Consider the following 25,805-nt stretch of genomic DNA (forward strand, 5'->3'; position numbering starts at 1 on the left):
GGATCAGAGTTCTCAGCTGGTTCGAGGTGCTGATGGCTTTCCCTCTGCTGCTCCTGACAAGTTCCTTTCTTGGTATCTTCCAGCATCCTCTTGGACTCCTAACTCTGCGCCTTCTTCACCTCTAGGCCTTCCTTCCAACCCAGGATGCTTGACTCCAAGGAGGGCTTTGGCTCTAGGATCTTTGAGAAGGCCCCGACGCCCAGCTTATGATGTGGGTGGCTGTCCCATGCGGAGGCCCTGAAAAGGCAGCAATTTGCAGTGTGCCAGCCTCCCTTGCTGTCGTGGGGCTCTTAGGTCTCAGAGCCCAGGGTCATTCGTCCTTTCCCTTGTACTTCTTTATTTAAACATTTATAGGATGAGTGCTGTAGTTCTTTAATACATAGGCTCCTGTAAATTACGACACTCTCCCTGGCATTTGAATGCAATTGTCAAGGTTGGGTTAGGTCCCTAAGATTTCCCCAGGCACCCTTGTGTGCCCCGAGCAATGGCAGCAGCCTCACTTGTCTGGGGGAAATGTGGCTCTCAGGGATAGTAACTGCAGCCTTTCTGCAGGTCCCATGCATCCAGGCATGTCTGTGCTGCCGAGCAGATGGCGATCTGGTGTTGCTGGAGGCACCCAGCTGGAATCCCACTGACCATGTGAGGGTGGCCTGGAGAATCCCTGTGGCCTCTAGTGGACAGGTACCAGCTTCTGAGGGTGACAGGCCTGGGATCCAGTCTTACTTCTTTTACACACTTGGTTTCCTTCTCGGCAAAAAGGAAGACAGTAATAGTTCTCAGGGCTTCTGAGAGGAATGGGTGAAACGACACCCACGGAGCACCTGGAACTAAGGTGGCCCTTGGCGTCAGCGCCTTCTCTTTGCTGCAAGTCGGCTGTGGCCCTGGGTATGGGATCCACACTGGAAACACCCTATTTTTAGAATAAATCACCACTTAGCTTTGTTTGAGACATGATCTGTACACCACAGGAGTATTTGTGGCTTGTCTTCGTTTCTCCCCACTCTGTTTCTGACGTGGAGGTCTGGGTGTGGCAGGTCTGAAGCGGCAGCCCTGAGACATTCTGAGCTGCACAAGGCACAGTTGGGTGCCTTATGATGGTGATAATGAAGATGAAGACCTCTACCGTACACATACAGTTGCCTGTGACTTTTGCAGTACTCTAGGAGGTCAGAAGGACTCAGCTGAATGGCTGCAGTGATGGGAGACTGTCCAAGGACTTGCAGCTGGCTGCAGCAACAAGCTTTCTAGGACAGTCTCCTCCATCTCCTCCCAGCTCCTGACGAGACATTCTGTTCCTAATGTGCTCCTGAACCCCTTTTATTCTGGGCTTGGCTTGAGTTCCTGTAACCAAATTCAATGGCTAATTCCACACAGGCTATAAATAGTGTAATATAGAGGACAAGAAAGCTTTCTCCTTGGAGTTTTCAGGCTTGGATGTCCGAGATGGTGGAGGACTTTGTCACCTACAAAGGGATGCCCTGGAGAGGCACAGGGCAGGGGGTTCTTGGCCAGCACAAGCGTGTGGCATTTGCCCAGGTGTCTACAGGGTCATTTTGAACCCTGTGGCCTCTAGTGGACAGGTACCAGCTTCTGAAGGTGACAGGCCTGGGATCCAGTCTTACTTCTTTTACACACTTGGTTTTACACACCAGTTATGGCCTGCCCGTCAGTTTTTATCCTCCCTAAGCTAATCAACGTGTTCTTTCATTCATACTTCTGGGCCGCATGGTATGTTAGACTCCGTACTTTGTCACAGGGAAGATGAGGTCCTTTCTGGCCCTGAGGATTTTACAGTTTAGTTGATGAGGCAACTAGACAGCGGCAAGAGACAAATGGATGCACCAGAGGATAATGCAAAGATAGAAAGTGGAAAAGTATGTGGCAACAATAGGATTTCCATTCTGGCTCAGGGTGGGAAGCAGGGTTTCAGTTGAGAGGGGATTTCAGATTCCTGTGTGAAGTAGAAGGGCCAGGCCAGGTTTATCTGTGGGAGGGGAAGCTGAGTGCGTGTGAGGAGAGGTTGGCATTGTTCAGTCTACTTAACTTCCACTCACAGCTCCTGGCTCTGGAAAACAGTCCAAGTCTTTCTTTTTTTGCACAAGGCTGTCATCTAATTGGATGGAGCATCTGACCCAAGTGCACTTAGTCTGCAGGCGCCCCTGGGGTGATGTGGCTTGTTTGAAGAGATGAGTCTGGCAGGGTCAGATTCCCTTCTAACATTTCTGACCCAGAAAATGCTGAGAGGCGGGGATGTCAGCCGGAGAGGAAGCTGGGAAGTCATGACATGGGAGAGAGGGTGCCCTGCATGGGCAAACACAAGCTAGTGTAGGAAGGCGCAAGCAACTTATAAGCAGGCATTCAAGGTGGGGAGAAGCTACAGCATCGGGAATTGGAGGGTGAGCCACAGGTGAGACAGGAAGGAAAGGCCCTGGAGGAAGTCACACCTTGGAAAGGGTGGCATACCGAGTGGGAGATCTGTAGACTTTCACTACCCAGAGCCCATGGCTGCTGCAGATCTGGGGCAATCTCTGTGTGCTGTCCCTATCCGCAGTGCCAGGCTGCTTGTCTTTTTCTGGGTTCTTGGGTCCATAAATCATTCAAGAAACTCCATGACAAGAGGATGTGTTGCTTAGCTTCCGTCTCAAACAAACAGAATGCATGCTAGCCAGCTGCCCTCTGGGTGGCCTGGGAGTGAGGGTAATGGAACGAGCCTAGCACAGGCATGCACATATCTCAGTGCACAAGTATTCGCAAGCGTGGCTAACACAGAAGTCTTGTGACTGTGGGGCAGGTGGCAGACTCTGATATGCTGGGTGCTGAGTGAGGGGACAGGGAGGGACCAGCCAGGAAAGCACAGCTTCCCCTTCCTGGAGAGTCCACTTGGAAGAACTCACGGGTCATGGGAGTACAAAGTGCTAATTTCAGTTTCTTTCAGGATGTCCATGTCATTTTACAGTCCAATTGTTTCCGAACCCCAGTGCCCAGAACATGATTAATTGAAGAATACTAACGGTATGTGAGAGCAGAAGACCTCGGCCCGGAGGTGGCAACTCTGTGCTGTCCCAAAGGCTATTTCTGGGCAGCGTTTACTTTCTGTCTCCCCGGAGACTCTGATGTGGCTGATGCTTCTTTGCCATAATTCTTGGGATACCTTTACTGTGTGTTATCTAAACTTGTCCCTTTGGCACCTGCCGCCTGCAGTTTTGGTTACTGCCCATAGAGGTCTGAGCTGGGAGTGCCTTGCTTCCCCGGACCCTGGGTCTGCCATCAAGGGTCCCCCACTCTGGTACCCTGTACTGTGTGAACTTCAGCAAGCCGCAGACATCTCCAAGCCTATATTGCTTCATTCAAAAAGTGGGAACAGTGACACCAGATGATCAGCAACGATTGGCCTATCTTCTAGTGAGAGAGATCAAAGGCCAATGTCTGAGAAAGTTTTGTAAGCTGAACTGTACTGCAAGGGGAGGAAGTGACATTACTTTCCTTCTGCAGGGCCTGTCTTTCAGGTTGCCCGAACCCCAACAAGGTAAGAGCACGGCAGAGCAAAGAGGAGGAGCTCTGTAAATACTTACTGCATGTGTCATCACTGTCTTCGCGTTCACACATCCTTCATTCACTCCTCCTGTCTGGTCCTGTCAGGGGCCCCAGCTCTTCTGTGTGGCTGACAGGGGAGCATGGGGCACACACAACCATGGGAAGTCTTCCCGGAGATACCCTCATCAGAAGACAGTAAATGCGAGTCACGAGTAGGAGTTAAACGCATTTTGGGGGTTAGAACAAGTGATGAGTGAATGATTGAGGTGAGAAAGTAGCTTGCAGGAACAGCCTAAAGACACAGATTGAGGCAGGATAGGGCATGGGAAACTGTTCTTATCTAATTCATCTAAGAAGACCTTCCAGAGGAAGTGAGCTTTCAGGAACAGGTAGAATTGGAGTTGAGGTGGGCTCTGGGAAGAGGTGGTCACAGAACATTCCAGGCACCTGAGTGTCTCTCTCTGCTGAAGGCTCAGGTGGTGAGATGCCTTCAGGGTGTGTCAGGTCTCTTGACAGCATAGAATGGATAGGGGTGTGTGTGTGCGTGTGTGCGTGCGTGCGTGCGTGCGTGCGTGCCTGCACGCATGCGTATTAGTCACTTTCTAGTTGTTGAGACACAATTCTGACACCCACAACATAAAGGAAGAGAGGTTTATTTTGGCTCATGATTTGTAGAGATTTCAGTAGATGGTCTGTGGACTCCAAGGCAGGAAAAGCATGCAGAGAGGCATGGCAGAGGAAAAGCTACTCATGTCATGGCAGCTGGAAAGCAGAGAGTCAAGGGAGGAGTCCAGAAGGGAGGTATAACCCGCGCACAGCCACAGTGACCTGCTTTTCTGAGCAGACCCTTCCTCCTAACAGCAAGTTAGCTGTCACGTCATCATAATCCGGCCACCTTCCCACCCAGCACCTCAGGCTTTGGGGACCATTTTAGACCTAAACTGTGACTCTGAGTGTGTGTGTGTGTGTGTGTGTGTGTGTGTGTGTGTGTGTAGATGACAAGGGAGGAGGAAAACAAAGCACAGACAGTGGGAGCAGGAGAGGAGAAAGGAGGGACTGGGACCTAACGCAGGTAATAAAGGGGATATTAGATTGAAAATCTTCAGATGTCAAGATCTTGACATTGTATCCAACAGAGATGTTCCCAGCTGCCCTGGGTGGATTTAGAACTTGGAATTAAGGGTAAACTAAAATCAGAGGAAAGGTTAAAGGGTGAGGACCCGGTAAAGAAACCAGGGCCCAATATTTATACAATAATTTAGTTTAAAATTGGATGGCATCTTTTTGTTTGAAGGTTTATCATTCGATTGACCTTTTATTTACTTGCTGCTTGTTGTGTGACTGTCACAAACCCAAGGTGACCTTAGTTCTCGTCCTCACAAGTGAGTAATGTCATCATTAGGCATCAGATCATTGGTCCTGGGCCTCTGAATGTTGACATCGCCTCAAAGTGAGCAGGAAGGACTGAACTCCGTCTGCCCAAGCCAAACAGGCCAACACCGCTTGCTGGCCTCACCTACTTCAATGGTTCCCAGAACCTCAGACATGAGCTCATCAGGACCACTCCCTAGAGGGAAGAGAGAGGCACAGGATCATTTTTTAATTTTCTAATTTATTTTTATTTAAAAGTTTTATTTCAGTTTATTAGTACATCTATATAGTTCAAATGCTTACATTTCCTATGGGAAGTTGGTACATGTACATAGCACATCCTAATTTATTGTTTTTCATTCTCTACTCCTCCTTTCCCTCCATCTCTTGATCCCCTTCCCTTTTGCGAAAGATCTGTCTCTCTGCTTCCTATTAACTATCTTTTATTTTGCTCTTTATTTTTTACTCTGAGTTTCTCATATAAGAGAAACCATGTGATATTTAAATTCACGTGTCTGATTTATTTCACTTAATATTATGGTTTTAAACCATACCCATTTTCCTACAAATGATTTATCTTTCTTTATGGCAGAATAATCCTCCATTGTGTGTAAATACCACATTTTCTCCTTTAATTTGTTGATGGACATATAGCTGCCTTCCAAGATTTAGCATTATGAATTGTGCTGCTGTAAACATGGGCATGCATGTATTATTGTACTAGGATGTCTTTACCTTTTTCTGGGAGATACCTAGAAGTGGAATAGCTGGGTCAAATAGAATTTCTAGCTTCAGGTTTTTTTGAGGAATCACCCTACTAATTTCTGTAGTAGTTGTACCAGATTACATTCCCAAAAATAGTGTAGATTTCCTCCCTATTCCACACACACCAGCCTCTCCCGCAATTTATTGTCTGAGTTCTTGATAATGACTATTGTTTCTGAGGTAAGGTGGAATCTCAGTGTTGTTTTAATTTGCATTTCTGTAGTGACCAGTAATGTAAGCAGTTCTTCATGTACTTATTGACCATTGATACTTATTCTGTAAAGTGAAGTGTCTTTTTATTTCTCTTGCTTATTTTTTTGACTGAGTCTTTTATATTGGGGATGTCCCAATTTTTTGAGTTCTTTATATATTCTAGATATTAGTCCTTGGTCTGAGGAATTGCTGGGAAAATTTTTCTCATTCAGTAGGTTGTCTTTTCATTTGGTTGTTTCTTTTGCTGTGCAGAAGCTTTTAAGTTTGATATGAACCTACTTGTTGATTCTTGGAACTATTTCCTCACAGGACACGGTTCTCCCATTTTTGGAATGGAGAAATGGAGGCACTGAGCAGAGAGAACATTTTAGGAAGCATGAGAGCCTGAGCTAGCGTTGGAGCTCAGAACAAACTGGACTTTGGCTCAGAGTAGCTGCTGGTCAGTACAGTTGATGGGTTTGTGTGCATATATGTTCCTTTCTGTAAAAGGCCAAAAATTTATATGATCTGAAGAGAAGCCAGAGTATTATATGTTCCTTTCTGATCTCAGTCTTCAAAAGCAACAGACTGAGATGACAGAGTTTAAAAAGAGACCTCGTTTATTGACAAAGTATGTGTGCCGCCTAGCACAGTACGTAACTTTTACAAGTCCAATGTACTCATCTGTAAATAGGGAATAATGATAATTCTCATCTTTCAGTACTGTGATGAATCACTGGAATGACTAATATCTATATATCTGTATCTGATTTCTGAGCCCCAGGGAACACACAAGCCACTAGAACACTATGCCCTCTTCATAGAGATCATTTACTAACCGAGGGTCCTCTTGATTACCTGGCTCAGTGAAGGCAGCCATGGTCTGGGCAGCCTAGATGCCAGCTAATCTAGCATGGGTCTGTCTTGTCTGCTAGGTTTACTCTCCTAATTCCATTATCATCTCAGGAGAGGCAGCTTCCAGTGCCTGGGATGTGCCGGACAATGGTCCATGTGCTGTAGATAAATGATTTTATTGAATCTTTATTATAGTCATTGTAGTCCTGTGAGGGATGATTAAACCCTAAGAAATTGGTTACCTGAGTAGCCAATTATGGTGAATTATAGACAGAAACGACTGATATTTAAGAATTCAAATAGAAGAAACCACAAAGCCAGTGTCTGCCAGATGACCTTCTCTACGTCACCTTGACATTTACTCTTTTTAAAAAATTACTTCTATTAGTACACGGTTGCTGTACATAGTGGTAACATTCCTCAAGGGGAGCTGGTACATGTACACAGCACATTTTAATTCTTTTTACTTCCCTTCCCCCCTCCCCTCTCCATTTACTCTAACTCAGTGCAAGATTTGGTTTGTCTTGGTCTCACTTTGAAGAGGTCAGTCATACCCTTCTTGAATCTCTCTTTCCTGGCTTTAGCTCTTTTCTGGTTCCTTTACCTGCCAATCTTTCTTCTTATCTCCACGGAGGGTTGCATTTCTGTCACTCTCTCCTAAACATGAACTTTCCTTAACACTCTGTCCTTGGCCCTTTTCTCTCATCATTTGACTACTACCTTGAGAGAGCGTTTCCTTTCCAGTGCCATAGATCCCTGCCAGCCCCCAGTCATCTCCCAGAGCGTTAGACTAAACAGTCAATTACCAATTACCTCGCAGCATTTCCTCTTGGTTGTCTCGCAGGCACATTCAATTCTATATGCTCACAATTGCATCCCCACTCTTTTTCCTCTTCTGCTCCTTCTCAGTTATTCCTAGTCTGATGAATGACATAAGCATCAAGCCAGCTGGTGCAGCCTGAGTCCCCCAGCCTGTAACCAAGCCCTGTTGACCTGCTCTCCTTCACTTCTCTTCCTCCTTTCTATTCCTTCATCCTGACCCTCATTGAAAGCTCTTGTTTTCTGTGTGTTACCGGTTCTGTTTTGCTGCAGTTGAACTTCTGTTTCCTTTACCAGGGTGATCCTTTTAGAAATCTGTAAAATGGACTTATGCCTTTTTGGCTTCCTATTTTAAAAAGGAAGGCCAAACTCTTCATGATCCCACCCTCTACCTCTCTCCAGCTTCCTTCTTGACCATGACCTTCACCTGCTTTCTCTGCCTGATGGGGCAGAGGATCTCATTTGTGCTATTCTGCCTGGCATGCCCACCCCATCCCTATCTGGCAAACATGCCCTAAGTGTGAGGGTCACCTTTGTTGGGAAGACCTTCCTGGGCACCACCTTTGTACACACACACACACACACACACACACACACACACACACACACACCCCCCACAGTGATCATGTCTTCTTCTCATGTCTCCCCAGAGCTCATCACGGTGTTTAGCACGTGCTGGGAACTCAACCATTGTCTGTTGAATGAATGACCCTGAGGAAGGTAAAGAAAGATTTAAATCAATGCCGACTGACCCACCTGAAGGGCTTGTTCCCCCCACTAGAGGGCACTCTGGCTGTGCGCTTCACAGGAAGCAGCTAGCCGCGACATTTTCTGAGCCCGTTCCTGTGGTCACTCAGAGCCTGAGCGTGACCTTCAGAGGCACTGATGCTCTGGCCAGCGCCATCCTGGCTCCTGTCATTCTCTTCAGAGGTAGCTTCTCTTTCCCTCCTTACTCTTCTCTCATTTTATGGATCCCATGATGAAAACAACTTTCAACTATGGTAAATTCAGACCTTTCCTTACTTTCTAGGATCCAGTTTTGAACAGTGCTGTAGTATTATTTTTTTATTTAAATGCTATAATGGTTATGCTTTCTTCAGTTTCATGCCAAAGTTTCTTTCTCGCTGCAGCTCCACTTGCTTAGTGTTGTGAAACCACATTTAATTCTTGTGCATCTCTTTTTTAAAGGACAGTGGAAATTATGCATGGGTAGAATGAAAGGAGGGGACCAGAGGCTCTGGGCACTGTGCTATTGGAGGGTCAGTTGAAACCAGGTGTGGGGCGGGGTGGGTGTTCTGTAGATTGGAGAAGAAAAGACTTAGGTAAATCCTGATGGCTTCCTGTCATGTGGATACTTCCATTTCCACCAACATGCCGTATACCACGAGTAAATGAATTATGTGTTCCCAATACCAAAGAAGCTTCTGGGACTTCTTTTATAGAGAAGAGTTGGGAGAGTAGGGTACAAGAGGAAATGACAGAAAATGAAAAAGCTAGAGAGACTGAGCATGGTGGTGCACACCTGTAATCCTAGTACTTGGGAGGCTGAGGCAGGAAGATTACTATGAGTTTGAGGCCAGCCTGGGCTACATAGTAATGTCAAGGCCAACCTGAACTGCAGAGCAAAACCCTGTCTTGAGAATAAAAAAAGCTAGAGAGATTAAGACTATCTGCAGTAAGAGGGCAGGTTAGGATAGAGCACTGCGGAGGGAGGCTTTGCTGGCTTGGTTGGGAATGGAAGAATGGAATGGAATGAAAGAATCTTCTTTTCCTCAAAAAAAGAAGAGCTTTGGAGCCTCTGCACTGATCAAAAGGGAAATATAGGGGAAAAAGATTATAAGTTGTCTATGGTTTATTATTTTTTGCCTCTTAATAATCTTTGAAAAATTCCAGGACAATTTTGAATAGAACTTTTACCTATTCTTGGTAGTTAGACTGTTATTTGAATGGGACTTTATTGAGACTGGCATAAAAGCAATTCCGGGTGAACTATAGGGATTAAATGGGGGAGAATTATCTAACAACCAGTCAAGAATATGATGTATTTCGATCCACTGAGTTTGAATGAACATCCATCAGAGACGTAGAGATGGAAGGTTTCAGGGGCTTCTAGGATGCCTCCTAATCCTGGAATTCTGTGACTTAATCAAAATGACAAATGGCTGGACAACTTTGCATGGTCTACCTGGTTTCTTGCTCCTTCCACAGACTGATGTGGAGTTGTTAAAAAGTTGAAAATACAGAGAAGTTGATGGGTCCTCAACCTATACTGGACAGTTTTTTGCCGGGTAATTTAGCCCTGGGAAACCCTGATTTCCTCCCCAAACCATCCAGGATTCATCCTGTAATTTTGTGCATACAATCAGGACAGTTAAGTAAAAATGAAAGTATTTAGTTCAACAAACACCTGCTAAGGGTATGGTATGTCCAGGTACAATCTAGGTGGCGGGGACTCAAGGACTGCAGCCACACAGTGATTTGAGGAATTCATCATCAGTAGCAAATAGGACAAGGAAAGCCAATGACCCTCAAGGATAGAAGTACGAGCAGGAGGGCGCGATCACAGCCTTGGGAAAGCTTTGCTGAGGTGACCAGTCTTGAGCAAGTTTCAAGAGTGAGTAGGATCTTACCGAGTGAGTAAGAGCAGCAAAAGGCATCACCGGCAGAGGCAGCGTGTGGGCCAAGGAGCAAGTTTGTGAGGCTAAGCAGCTATCAGAGGAACTGGGGCTGGGGAGGGACGGATGGAGCCGGAAGGTCTCTCTAACAAAGCTGTGTGACATGAGACTGCAGTTATGAGGACTTTTTCTTCTGTGCTAGGGAGCTTTACCTTTATCCCACAGAGACTGTGGCTATGTGCGGCCCTTAAATCTTAGCACCCTTTGGTGAGCGAATGCATTGGAGGAGTGTGAGCGAGTGTGTACACGTGTGAGCGCATGTGTCCTGATGTGTGTGGTCTAGATAAGTGAACTGCAAGGCCCAGGGATGTGAGGAGCCTTTCCAAGTAGAGATTGCCTTAATCTGTTTCTAAACCAAGCCTCTACTCTTTATTGCTTCATTTACCTCTTGTAGAGTAAAATATCATCCCCTGAATATTCTCTCTTTTGGCAGAGGAGAAAGCTGGGGCCCCGAGGGGGATGTCTCTTGCCCAAGGTCTTGTGGCTAAGGATTGGCATCTCCCTGGGTTTCCTGACTCTTGATCCAGCATTCTCTTTACAGTGTCTGTGTGCCTTTGGGGATGCTCTGAGAGCCACAGGACAAAGTCAGGCCTCTGCAAGACAATCAGTGACATTTCAGCAAGCTGGGCACAACAATCTTTCTTCCCCAGTAGGTCCTCAGCACGTGGCATGCCTAGGGACGCCTATGTCTCACTTGAAAAGCTCCTGGTTCTACTGTTTTGCTGAAGAGGTCCTTCTCCATTAGAGACCAGGGAATATGTCACCTCTCACTTAAAGTAGCTCCTTGGTTCAGTGACTTTTCTGTGCAGAATGGATCATGTTTCCTCCCTGTTTATGTAGCATCCAATGTAGCAGATTTAGAGCCTTGTGCTCCAGGAGTCTATGGACTCCTTGAGTGAAGGAGTCTTTTCTGTTGGCCTCCTGGTTGTAGCTCAAGTGCTTAGCTTTATACCTGGTGCGGAGTGAGGGGGGGGGTGTCAACCAAATATTTGATGAATGACTAAATTGGTAAATGTATGAATTGAAAGTTGGACCCTGAGTCTCTCTAGGTGGATCTATTATGAAGCTGTTTGGGCTCTGACTACATTATTTTCTTATGTTATATCTAGGATTGATGGTGGTTTTCTAAGTAGAAAAGCATTAAGACTGGAAAGTTTCCTGTGACCTTTTTTCCTCTAAAGCATATTAAACGTGGTGGCTCTGGGTTCATTGTTCTTTTGTATGATGTTGACCCTAGGAAATTAATTGCTGCTGGACACTTTCCATTGGACACTTTTAACCTGGAACATTTTATTTTTTAATTACCAAGTTAAAGCTGTCCCTACAGTTTAGATTTGTTTAGGATCTTTGGGAAGAAAAATACCCTTGCTTAAATTTTTTTTTTTTCTTCCTTCTGTCAAATTCCATCCTTGTTTAATCTTGTTTGAACAATTAGATTCACCTTAAGGAGGCCAGAATTGGAGCCATTTTGGGGAGGGGGCTGGAGACCATAACAGCCAACTTCTCTTCTCTCTTCCAGAACAACCTTTCCCATGCGGCTCGGCTGCCAGCTGATTAACACCTTGTGAGGAAGCACCCAGCTCTGCCTCTCCCAGGGCTGGCTCTTTCTGGATGGAGATTGCTTTTCTTTGTGTTAAAGAGGGCTGTTTGCACTTTTCTGCATTTGACTGAAACTCTTGGGCCTGATTCAGACAAAGCTGTGGGAGGGTGACCCTGGGCCTGGATGGAAGGCCTGGGGCAGAGTTGCTCGGGTCTTCTGTGGGGAGCAGCAGGCTTTGGTCTGGGGAGAGGAGATACCCTTTGCTTGAAGATGTGCAGATGCCTTCTTTGCTCTTTGGCTTCACTTTTGCTGGAGCCTTAGCTTTCTGGGAGCTGTTGATGGCTCCTGAGATGGGGAGGCTCATGGCAGGAGCTTACACAGGACACTGAAGCCAAGTGCTGTTAGGTAGGGACACAGGCAGCTATCTGGAGCTCAGGGAAGCCCAAGGACCCAGCAGCTGTGGAGGAATAGCAGCAGATATTCACTGGGGTTGTGGAGAGGGAAAGCAGTTGCACTTGTGTAAGGAAGTGTAAGGAATTGGACAAAGGCAGATTAAAAATGTGCCTGCATTTAGTCCTCTTGACAACAACCACTAGCACTTACTGAGAGCCTTGGTTATACTGGGCGTACTACATCCCCTATCACATCCATCCCCAGAATAGTCTTCTTGGAAGATATACTATTATTTCCATTTTACAGATGTGGAAAGAGGTTTGGAGAAGTCAGGGTTAGTTGAAGAACTTGCCAAGAGGTGGGACCCAGACCGAGCTCAAGATCTTGTTCACTTTTATTATGTCTGTCCAGGAAGGGGGCTTAAAAGTCATGAGAGTTTTCCAGAATGCCATAAAATATGATCTATTGAATTTCCTCAAATAAGTAAGGAGCAATTTCCCCCGGCAAACAAATGCTTGCATTCTACATTGCATTATGAAGCAGCAAACACAAGCAGCCTGGGCCATGAAAACCGAAGCTGTTGAAAGACAGTTTCTGAGTTTTCTCTTTAATAGTTTGTATTCATTTTGTTTTGTTTTGTTTTGTTTCATTTTGTCTCATGCTAGTTCTGGCTAACAGACAAATGGTAAGAGTCACTAAACTTATGAAGTCTGCAGTTGAAAAAAGTCTATGTTTAGAGGTTTTAGTTCACTGGAAAAGTTGCTAACATTTGATTTAAGCAGTGTGCTCCCCAGGCAGTTGTGTCTCTGCAGAATCATTGATTCTGAGCCATATGGAGAATCAATGGTGAAAACAGGTGTGCATCAGGGAGCTGTCCCAAAGTGTGGGTTTTTCTTGTGAGCTTTGAAAGAGGTTGCATATTATTTTATAGCAGGATAATTAATCTTCCATATCTTTTCTATTTAGGTTACTATCAAAATTATCTGAAATGTTCAAGTACACTGATGGGCCTATGAACTTGGGCTGAGGTTTCTGGAGTAGGGATGGAGGTGGAAAGGTGTTATTTTCCTAGAATTTTAGAAATTATGGAAGATAAAGCCCCGAGTGGGCCACTGCAGTCCCAAGAATCAGCTAGTGAATTATCTCCTTCTTGGAAAGTTCTCTGACAGGCAGAGACTCACAGACCATCATTTTTTATAACTTGCAAACCTTCTCCCACAGAGAAGACAAGTGCGTGTTAGTGACTTTTCTTGGCATCATTTCTTTCTTTTTTTTTTTTTTTTTTGGTTTTTCTCCGGTACCGGGAACTGAACTCACGACCTTGCGCTTGCCAGGCAGGCACTTTTGCCGCTGAGCTAAATCCCCAGCTCCTCTTGGCATCATTTCTTATCTGGGCTTGGAAGGTATGAGCACCACTGATTTCCAGTGTTTAGAAGGATCAGGGCTCTTTCTACTTTTCCTATGTGGCTATTGTTATGCAAAAAGTCAGCACTGTGAACAAAATGTCTCCCTCTCTTTGGAAGGTACAGATGAGTGATTAAGTTGGGTGAGAGAATGATATCAAAACTATAATAATGACAATGTATCTCTCCTAATCACTTTTTTTGAAGTCTCTGCATTGTGCAAGGATGGCTCCAGATGATAAGACTCTAATGAAATTATTGTGTTACACTTTGCACTTGTGAAAAAGAACAAATGTTCAACAACAACAAAAATAATAATATGATTTTGGTTTGGGTGGAGGCCTCAGAATTCCAGAGATGGAGAGCATATGGAATACATTCGTAACTTTATATAAGACCCTATAAACTGATTGGGTTCAGATGAGAAACATTTGTCAGCAAAGTTCCCTTTACTGGGTGTGGGGGGGTCTGGCGTGGGCTTTTCCTGGAGGGGCTGCCTTAGAAGATGAGACACTAGTTTTAGCTGCTGTGGTGGGGAGAGCTCTGCAGGGAATTCTCCTTATCTTCATGTGCTCTAAGTCAAGGAATGGTTGAGATGGCTTAAATTGTTCATTTCAGTCTGTGATAGGAAAGGGTTGATGGATCCAATAGGAAACGCTAAGTACTCAGACCTGCTCAAATTATAAGCCATGAGAATTTTGGATTTTAAGTTCATCCCTAGGAGGCCCTCATTATTCTGTTGTCGGTAATGGGATGTGGACTTTGGGGAGGTTGTGCAGGTTTGGGAAATACAGAGGACGACATATGATGAGTTTCAAATTCTGATCATTGATTGCGGTACGCTGTGGTGCTGTTCGGGTAATGTACACATAAAAACAAAGCTCTTGCTATCTAGTGTTTGGCTGGGCATCCCTCTGATGATAAGATAAACTGACAGTGACTGCAAGTTTGCTTTGGAAAAGAGGAATTGAAGGTTTTCCCTGAGGACCTCGTCCCAGGGGTTTACTGCTCCTTTGTGGTTTGGCTTCTCCACTTGGGTGGCCTTGGTGGGCTGCTGTCTTTATTCAGTTTCCTTGTTTCTATTTTAATCATCATTGCTACCAATGGTTATTGCATGTTTTAGTGGAAAATTGTGCAAATATTTAAAAATGAAATTGAGTTAGAGGTTTATCAAACAGAGATGTTTGCCATATTTAAAGAGTACTTATAACATATGCAGAATATTAACAAAGCCAAAGTCTGTTTTAAGCAGGTTTCTCCTCTGTGACATGAAGTGTTTTTTGTACAGTTTGGTTGTATAAAAGCCAGCTTTGTGGAGATTGTCCGGGTATTGTCAATAGGCTTCATGGAGCCTGGAGGGGAAGGCTGTTGGGATCGGAAGCAAGAGTGGGAAAATGGACAAATAATGAAAAGGTGATATTCAGATGGATGATGTAATTAGCATGACTATTGAGAGAGACTTATCATCCTTAAGTCTTGTGTGTGCCACCGATAGAAGCACAGGTATGCCGAAATCTAGGACAAGAGGCAGGTGAGCCTGAATTTCTCATCTCGTCAAAACAGAAAGGCTTCCTGGAGGAGAAGGGCATTTGGAGGGACGGACAGCAAAAACGGACTGAGCAGGAGAGTAAGTGCCTCCCGCTGTGTGGGACGCTGGTTTTGATCCTGTTCATTTTTTTTCTGTTTTCACTATCTCTGCTAATCTTTAGTCTAGTTCTCATATTCCAAGGCAGCAGGCGAGTCTTAGTGGAGAGGCGTGCTAACCTCTAGAAAGATAAGTGCTCCCTCCACAGCTAAGTCATCTCCTCCCCATGGACTTCAGTCCTCAACCTTTTACCTGAGCCTCAGCTGTGCATTTCACCATGTATCAGGCTTCTCCAAGTGCGTGTCCAGTTGGTACTTCATAGTCAAAAAGTGCAAAATAGAGTATTCTTATCATTCCTCCCCTTTTCCTCTCCCAAACACCCAGTTTTATTCTGAAATGCATTTGACATTCTTCCTCTAATTTTCATTCCCATCACCACCACTACAGCCCTCTTTGGGGACCAAACTATATCATAACTAGTGTACCACCATGGCTGTATCCCCCACTGCCCACATTCCTTTTTCCCCCATGTCTGATGCTAAAATAGCTACCCATATATAGTCTATTTCAGTAAATATTCACTGAATGCTTAATATGTGTGCAAGATTTAGCCTCCACCACCTAATGTGTATGCAAGGTCTAGCACTCAATAAATGTGTCCCGTATTAGACGATATTGAACTACATTTAAGATGCATATTCTCTTAAAAACAAAGTTGTAAAGCAGAACTAACTGAACAAAGGTGAGAAAGATTTGTATAACAGAAGATGGAGGAAGATATTCTAGGCATAGGAGATAGTGACCTATTTGCTGAAGGAGGGTGCAGAAGTCATTGCTAGTCAATAATAACCTTGCATTCCAATGTAATCCTATACACGCTGGCTAGGGACCATAGGCAAGTTATCCACCACCTTTAAGCCTGAGCGTCTATCTCATTTGCAGAGTAAGAATTAAGAACTAGATCATTGCTGAGGTTCCTCTTGGGGGACAATTAGATTAATCATTTTACTGACTTTTGGCCATTTGCCAGCTCTGCCCAAGGGCTTAGGTTGGTGTGATGATTAGTGGTTTAGCTTTGAAAATTAACAGTTTAATAACTTTCGTGGAATTTGGAGTTTTGAGATAGTAAACACCACCATAGACAGACCAATTTGTATTCACTTGACAGATGCATGGTTTCAATGCTTCTTCAGGGATAATATGCATCACCATCCTTGCGAATGATGGTGATGGCTGTGCCTAGCCACCAAGGTAGGTGTGTCTATAAAGTTCCCGACCTGGAGCAGTACTTAGCCACCACTTTATGCTCTTGTGAGAGTGCAGCTCACTCTTCACTCTCAAATCCCAAAGTTCCACTACAGTCCTTACTCATAATGCTCTTAGCAGTGTTTCAAAAGGCTAAGGCACCACACCATGTTAGCCCATCAGATACAGCCTAGGGTGTGGATAGTTAAGCTCCTCCAATGATGGGATGCAGGGAGACTGTTCTCACCCTGAATACAGGCTTTTGGCCATCTTGTTCCAGAGCGTTTATTAACTCATGTCATAAGAGAAATTATGAGATCAAAACAACTTCAACTTTAAATATTATTTAGAGAATTTTTTCAAAATTGCTAATGTTGGTACATGGCCTAATGTCTCTGATTTATTAAATGCCAAAATATTAGTTTTGAGGAGTAGCATTAAGGGTCTGGGAATCATCCCAGGAAAATAAATCGTATGTTTAAGAATTCTTCCTAAACCTGGGAAGACTTATTGTCATCAAGGATAATAAATTTGGTTAGCCTAACAAGTCTAGGAAAAGATTAATTTTGGTTCCAAGACAAGATTAATAAGTGGAAATCCTTCATTGTGTGCATTCGTTGCTTTTCCAGCCAAGCTAATTTGCTCTCTACATCCTCTCTGTCTATTCAACTTTCCTTCTCCTTCACCTCTATCCGAGTTCACCTCTATCAGACTTGAATTTCACCTCCCTCCATGGAAATGTGTCATTGGTGTCTTCCCAAACTCATTCCTTCTGGAGGTTTCCCATGATCGGGACATCCAACTGGCATATCACACTGTTGTGTGAGAGTGAGCAAGACTCTTAACCTCTTTGTCTCATTCTGTGTTTAATCTCTGAAATGGAAGGGTAGAACGCTAAGGACCTGTCTAGGCCTAAAAGTTATGACTCAGTATGTGGAAAATTGTGTGCATTTCTCTTTTTTTGTAGAAACTAGCTTGCAGAATCAGTTAAAAGGGAACTGAAAGAGGATGTTGACTCTATCTAAATAGAAATAAAATGTGGAAAGAAGAAAAACATTTCCATCTCTCTTTGTAAAATGGATTGTCCTGTACTTTAGATAAAGTTATCTTTGTTCTTCCTGATATCTATCCTGTAGGGATGAGGTCACTTTGATTACTTCTGCTCCTGTGAGACCTTCTCCCCACTTAGGTCCTCATGGTCTAAATCCTATTATTAGGTTGAACCATGGAATGGCTTTTTACTAGGTCAGAATGGTCTAGTATTGGCAAATTTCACATAGTCAGCTGAATGCAAGTCTTAGTTGAGGTTGTCCCCTCAGTTGTACCAATGTTGTCATCCTTTCTACCCTTATCATATCCCTTTGACCAACCCACATACTTCTATCATCTTTTCAGGATTTATTCAAGTATGGGCTTTATCTCTGTAGGTTTCTTAGATCTGTTGAATTCTCATGGTACTCTATGTACTTTCCTTGTGTTCCATGAAGTCAGGGTCCCAGTAGGAAATAGATGGCACACTCAAGTGGGGGAATATTAAGCAGAGTTTGATGTGAGCACTATCCATAAAGGTGTGTTTGAAATGCAGGGAAACTAGCAAGCGCTGTTGAAGCAGTGGGGCTAGCAACAGCAGGGAACCATTGCACACTGAAGGCCTGAAGAGGAAAGGGGAATTGCTGCCACTTCATGGGAATCATAGGAAGAGCCAAGAGAGGCCTGCACTTAGGAGATGTGGCATTCAATAGAGAAATGCAGCCACTTCCAACCCTCAGGCAGGGAAGGAGGAAGCCCTGCAAGAAATACCCTGTCCTTTCTCTCTTCCTGTTCTGTTATCTCTGTCTCTGCTTCTCATCTACAAATCCCAGTCAGAAGCCAGAGAGCAAGGAACCTGTTGTCCTCACAGGGATAGAGCCAGACAGAGGGGTTCTACTGAGGTCAGGGAGGCTGCTGAGTCAGGAAATGCCTGGAAGAGCATTGGTGACCTCCCTGCCAACTTCTGTTCATCTTAAATTTCCATTTGTGTCTCAAAAGAGGAGGGAAATCTGGCAGAATTAGATAATTTATCCTTTGTGAAGATAAATTTGAAATTTGTTTCCACTGCTGGCTCACAGGGAATGTGTACCTTCAAGTTTACTGGTTGTGCTAAGTTATCCTTCAAATTGGTTGCATCATTTTTTTTTTTTTTTTTTGTGGTACCGAGGATCAAACTCATGACTTCACTCTTGCTAGGCAGGTGCTGTGCCACTGAGCTATATCCCCAGCCCTGGTTGTATTAGTTTATAAAGTTGTTAGAAGGCAGAGTATGAGGAGGCCTCTTTGTGGTTGGCCCAAAGAGTAGAATTCTCCAAAGGCATTATATTGAGTCCTAGAGAAGGTTTTAAGAGAGTTATTCATTCCTATTTTTTATTAGAAAATATTTCAAAAGAATAATAATAACCCTCCATTTTCAGAGGTAACAGTTTTCTAAAGTGTGTTGTAGCCAAGCAGGCCCAGATGCATAATGCCCCCCTCCCACCCCCATCCGCACACAAAGGTGGAACCATCCACCAGCTCCAGGCCAGCCCTATATTTTACTTCTCCTTGGCACAGGGCAGCAGAGGTAAAGACTTTTCAATCAGTCTGGACAAGGATAATGCTCAGAAAGAAAAGGGAGCATCCAGACCCCACAACTGTCGTTAGGTCCAACAATCCGCTTGAACCTCTGCTGCAACAGAGGTGAGAGGGCTGATCTTATTTCCCATCTCTCGACAGGAGCAAGGATACACCTTTGGTTGGACGCTAACCACAGTTTGGGGTGAAAAGACAGAGGGCCTCTGGTGCAAGGACATCACAACAAAAGTCACCCATAGGCCCCAAAGCCTGGCAGAAAATAATCGTGATTGGCTGGATTCCAACATTGTAGATCTGGGAAAGAAACCACTCATTAAAAAACAGAAATTTTTTCTTTGACTCAATCATTTTAAATTTTTCTATTATTTTTTAATCTTTCCTTCATTTGTTGTTTTGGGGGAGGGTTGGGGTTTCTTTTCTCTTGTTTTCCTCCCTCCTTTAGTATGTTCTTTTCAACTTTGCTATCTTCTTTCTTTTCTTTGTTTTATTTCCTATATTTTTCTCTGTTTATGTTTTTTCTCCTTTTTCTTGTTCATTATTTCTTGTGACTATTCTCTAACAATATTAACTTCCTCTTATTCCTTAATAGGATTCTTTATCTCACTTTTCTCTACTCCTCATATCCTATTGATTAAATTTTCAAATTCTACTTTTTTCATTCTCTGGTTTCCCACTCTCTCTACCTTTGCTACTATAACTACTAAGGATTTTGAATCTCTAGATAGCTAGTTAACTTTATGCTATTGCTCTTAAGTACTGTTCTATTGTGAGTAGAGGTAAAGTTTTTCCATTTAGTAAATATTTGCAGTAGGTCAATAGTAGGTAAATAATTGGCTTGTCTTAGTGTTCATACTATAACTATTGATCTGTTTTCTTTTTTTTTTTTTTGTTTTTTCTCCGGTACCGGGAACCGAACTCACGACCTTGCGCTTGCCAGGCAGGCGCTTTTGCCACTGAGCTAAATCCCCAGCCCCTATTGATCTGTTTTCTATGATTAAGGGTGGTACATTATTAATCCTTAGGGTTTATCAATATTCAGTTCATACTTGATGCTATAATGGTTGCTGATTTTATTACTATAGCCAGGGTGACATAGCTATTGCTATTAACTGGTTTTCTTGGGATGCCAATATCTGGATTGCACTGGGGTCATTAATAATACCATAGCCCATTCTTGCAGAACCAAGTACTGAGCCAAATACACTATAATCTTCCATCTCAATTAAACAGAGGTGGTTGTATTCTGAGACAGAAGCAAAGGCCAATAGTCAGCTATGCCCAGAGGACAGTACTTAACTAAAGAGGTCTCCACACTAGAAACAAAGCTTTCCACCACAATTAACCCACAAGCCTTAACACAAGTAAACAAAGAAGCAAGCAAACAAACAAGTAAAACAAACAAAAAGCAGACACACTAGGAGACAAGCCAACAGAATGCCTCAAAAACCTCCCAACTCCTCCATAGCTGATCCACGGGGCATAAAAGGTGAGAAAACCAGAAGTCACATGTGTGAATTATTCAAAAGAATATTAGAGTGATAACAAAACTGATCAATAAGGTATTTGGCAAGCTCACAGAAGATATAAATAAACAGAGTTTGGGCCAAATAAAAAAGTTCTGTGAATCTACAGAAGACACTAATAAAAAGCTAGCAGAGCTAAACAAAATGGTTTAAAACACAAATGACCAGCATAGAAAAGAATTGGAGTCCATAAAAAGGCTCTAAATAGAAATTCAGGATGTTAAAAATTTTACCAAAAGTATGGGCAGCAAAAGTAAGCATTGCAAAGACAGAGTGTCAGAAATACAACCAGTGCTTGCTGTTGTTGGTTATGAATTAATAACAGATATTTTAAAAACAACAAGACAACATGAGCAATGGATTCACCACTTGATAGATGATGCAAAAGAAACTAATCTAAGATTAATTGAAACTAATGAAAAAATCAGAAGACAGCACAAATGGCATAAAAATCCTATATCCTGAAATAATAGCAGAACACTTGACAAGTAAAGGAAAATAGCTTAACATACAAATAAGTGAGGCATATAGAACCCCAAGCAACCATAGTCAGAATAGAAAAGAAGCTCTCCACTACATATTATAGGCACAGGCAAAATCCTAGAAGTTCAACACAAGAACTGAATCTTTTTTTTGGTGGGGCAGGGAGAGATAGAGTTTTGCTATGCAGTTCAGGCTGGGATCCCTTGAACTCATTACGTAGCCTAGGCTGGTCTCAAACTCACAGTTATCCTCCTGTCTCAGCCTCCCAGGTGCTGGGATTATAGGCCTGTGCGACCACACCAGACAAGACTAGGATCTTAAATGTGATTAGAGAAAAGTAGTTGGTATCTTATAAAGGTAAACCCATTAGAATTATGGCAGACTTCTTAACAAATACCTTGAAGGCCAGGAGAGCTTGGAGTGAAATATTTCAAGCTATAAAATAAAACAACTTCCAACCCAGGCTGATATATACTGCAAAACTATCTCTTAAAATTGATGGAGAAATGAGATATTTTCATGAGAAAGACAACCTAAAAACTCATGACCACCACACCAAACCAACATTCCAAAAGATTATGAAGGATATCCTAGAGATAATGAAGCTAAGAATGACAAAAGGTCTAATAGAATGAATACACCAGATAGAGTGAGCAGTTAAGGAGAACAAAAGATAGAGAATCAGCAACAGGCAAATAAAGCAATAACAGGTGTAAGTCAATACCTATATATAAAAACTCTCAATGTGAATGGTTTTAGCTCCACAATCAAGGGACACAGACTGGAAAAGTGGATCAGGAAACAAAATCAAATGGTATTTCTGTATAAAAGAAACACATTTACCCCCCAATAAACTTATAGGCTAAAAATCAAAGGATGAAAAACAACATTCCATACAATGGGGACCTGAAAAAAAAAGTAGGCATAGTTCTCCTGCATTTGGACAGAGTGGACTTCAAGTCAGAACCGATCAAAAGAGGTAAAGAAGGTGTTTATATTATTGGTTAAGGGAAAACCCAACAGAAAGAGAAGCAATTATTAGCATATAGTATATGCACTGAACAATGGTGCACCCAACTTTATAAAACAAATAATATGGGACCTAAAAACAGATAAATGTGAACATAGTTATATTGGGGGTTTCAATACACTACTAACACAGAAATATCAACTAGACAAAAAGTCAAGAAAAATATCAGAGTTGAACAAAGCCTTGGAAGAAATGGACTTCATAGACATCTATAGAGTATTCTGCTCAACAACAGAATGTACAGTCTTCTCAGCAGCACAAAGAGCTTTGTCTAAAATAAATCATATACTAGGCAATAAAGCAAGGTTACGTATAGGTAAAAGAACTGAAATTGTACCATGCATATTATCAGATAATAGCACAATGAAACAAGAAATAAATGACAAAAGAAAACCCAGAATGTATGGAAGTACATGGAAACTAAACAACACATTCCTAAATAAACCATGAGTTACAGAATAAATCAAGGAAGAGAAAAGACAGTTTCTGGAACTAAACAATAATGCCGGTACAGCATACCAGAACTTGTCACACAGTGAAAACAGTACCAGAATTGGAGTTTTAGCTGTGAATGGCCACATCAGAAAAACAGAGTAAGTCCAAATAAATACGCTCTTGATGAACCTCACCATCCCAGAAAAACAAGAACAACACAAACCCAGAGCTAGTACAAGGAAGGAAATTACATAGATCAGAGCAGAAGTCAATACAGTTGAGACAAAAACGTTAACAAAGAATGAATGAATCAAAGAATTTGTTTTTGAAAGAATAAACAGAATAGACAAAACTTAGCCAATATAACAAAAAAGGAGGGAAAAGACCCACATCAATGCAATTAGAAATGAAAAAGGTGAAATCACAACACACACTGCCAAATAAAAAAGATTATTAACTAATTTTAAATTCTTAACTTTTTTTATTTTAAAGAAAAAAATAATAAAATAACAGCAACAAAGACAAAACCAAGACAACCCAAAAACAATGAAAATGATGCAGAATTTCAAAACAAGATGATAGGAAATTAACCATGGCTGTTATATTACATATTGTTATCTTCAATGAAGTTGTTCAGATTACCAGATGTAAGAATGCAAGATTGATCAAACAATTAAAGAGAATAAAAAATAAAAAAAATTAGAAATGATACAGAGCTTCACTACACAAGATGGTAGGAATTCACCAATGGTTGTTATATTGCATATTGTTGTCTTCAAATTGGTTGTTCAGATTATCAGATATAAGCATGCAAAATTGGTCAAAAAATTTAAGCATTAACCATTCCTTTTCAATAAACCAATAGACATCAGCAGTACAATTATCCCAGCTATTCTTGTGTGTGTATATATATATATATATATATATATATATATATAAAAATAGATCTTTCTTTCTTTCTTTCCTCCTTTCCCTCATCCCAGTTGTTCCTTCCATTTGAACAGTTTCTTTTCCTTTCATAATATCTATTGTACCTTTTGAGTTTTATTTACTCTTTCAGGTTCTTACACTATAGACACAATATGATGTTTACACATGTGGGTCTTATATATTTTACTTATGAGTATGGTCTCCAGTTGCATCCATTTACCTATAAAAGCCTTAAGTTTAAAAAAGACTATTAACTAATTTGCAAACCTGTATGTCAATTAATTGGAGAATTCAGAAGATATGGACAGATTCCTAGATACGTATGGATTACTAAAACTGAGCTAAGATTTAAAAACACTGAATAATCCAATAGCAGGTGATGAAATTGAAGCAGTAATAAAAATTTACCAACTAAGAAAAGCCCATGTCTGGATAGATTGACAGCTGAATTCTACAAAAATTGCAGAGAAGTTCAAACACCAATACTCTTCAAGCTCTTTAATGAAACTGAAAGGGAAGCAACACTCTCAAATCCATTCCTGGAAGATAGAATTACCCTGACTTGAAAACCATACAAGGAATCAACCAGAAAAGAAAACTATAGATCAATCTCCTTAATGAATATAGTTGTAAAAATCCTCAATAAGAAACTGGCAAACAGAATACAATACACCACCAAAAAGATCATACATCATGAGCATGTAGACTTCATTCCAGGATGCAAGGATGGTTTAACACACTCAAATAAATAAATGTGATACATCACATAAAGAGAAGCAAGGACAAAACTCACACGATCATCTCAATAGATGCCCAAAAAGCCTTTGACAAAATCCAGCATCTTTCTGTGATTAATAACACTGCAGAAAATAGTTATAGAAAAACCTTATCTCAATCTAATAAAAGCTATTTATGACAAACTTGCTGCCAACATCTTATTAAATGGGGAAAAATTGAAAGCTCTCCCTCTAAAATGAGGAACAAGACAATCCACCATCAGTACTATCATCACTCCTGTTCAACATAGTCCTTAAAACATTAGCAAGAACAATTAGGCAAGAAAAAGAAATACACAGGCTATGTATAGGAAAAAAGAATTAAAATTATCATTATTTGTAGGTGACATGTTTATCTTATAAAAGACCCCCAAAATTTAACAGAAGACTCTTAGAATTAAAAATTTAGTGATTTAACAGTATACAAAATTAAAAATTAGTGATTTAACAGTATACAAAAATCAACACAAAAAATCAGTGGCTTTCCAGTACACTAATAATGAACACACTGAGAAAGAAGTTAGGAAACAAATACCATTCACAATAGCATCAAGAAAACTTAAATATTTTGGAATTAACCTAAGGAAGTGAAAGATGAATTATGCTTCATACCACATCATGCCAGAAGGTACTTGAAGTTGACATAACTTTTAACTGATGATGTTGACCTTAATCTCTTGATATAGGTTGCTCTACAAGGTTTCTCTATTGTACAGTTATTATCTTTCCTACTCATTATGGTATGCAGTAGAAACAAGTGGTCTGTGTGTTCATTGGTGACCTGTTACATTGGTCTTTTGCCAATTTTTAAAAATTGGGTTGAGCTTTTTATTACTTAAATTTTTTTATATGGTCTATACAGTATACAAGACCTTTATAAATGTATGATTTTTAATATTTTTCAAGTCTCTGGCTCATCTTCTTCATTCTCTTGAGAGTATCCTTTGAGGAGCAGCTGTTTTAAAATTTTAAACTTGGTATTGTGGTTCATCCCTAAGGTAGAAGGATCATCCCATGTTCGAGGCCAACCTGGGCTACATAATGAGTTCAAAGTCAGCCTGAACTATGGAGTGAGACCCTGTCTCAAACAAGGACAGAATTTTTTGATAAATTCAAAGTTTTTACTTTATGGACCATACTTCTTGATGTCATTCTTTGTTAAATCCAACATCATGCAAATCTTTTTCCAGTTTTCTTATGGTAGTTTCACAGTTTTAGGTGTTACATTTAGATCTATGATTTATTTTGAATTAATTTTATGTAATGTATGAGCTAGTTTTCTACATTAGCTTTTTGTGTATGAATGTGTAATTGTTTAGACATTCCTTATCAAAGATGTTTCTTTCTACATTGATTCAACTTTGCAACTTTATCAAAGAGGCATTGATTATATTTCTGAGTCTATTTATGGGCTCTTTGGTTGCACTGCTCTGTGTTTTGGCCTTCCCCCAACACCATCTTGTCTTGTAGCTTTGGGATGAGTTGTGAAATTGGGCAGCATGAGACTTCCAACTTTGTTCTTATTTTTCAGCATTGCTTTGACCATGCTATTTCCTTCACATTTCATGTGAATCAGAGATTCATCTTGTTGATATTTACAAAGAAGCATGTAGTTGTATTTTGTTTTTTAACCCAGCCTGACAA

The 25,805-nt window shown here is 41.7% G+C and overlaps 1 long non-coding RNA gene across 1 annotated transcript in view; it reads right to left on the reverse strand.

Annotated features, from left to right (window-relative positions):
• Window positions 1–12,114: 12,114 nt before the first annotated feature.
• LOC106148995 overlaps window positions 12,115–25,805 on the reverse strand; it is a 29,274-nt gene continuing 15,583 nt past the window's right edge. Inside the window, exon 3 of the long non-coding RNA XR_001234849.1 lies at window positions 12,115–12,208. This is a non-coding gene — a long non-coding RNA (uncharacterized LOC106148995). The remainder of the gene's footprint in view (window positions 12,209–25,805) is intronic.

The sequence above is a fragment of the Chinchilla lanigera genome, unplaced genomic scaffold, assembly GCF_000276665.1.
Source record: "Chinchilla lanigera isolate Chin_1 unplaced genomic scaffold, ChiLan1.0 scaffold00034, whole genome shotgun sequence".
NCBI lineage: Eukaryota > Metazoa > Chordata > Mammalia > Rodentia > Chinchillidae > Chinchilla > Chinchilla lanigera.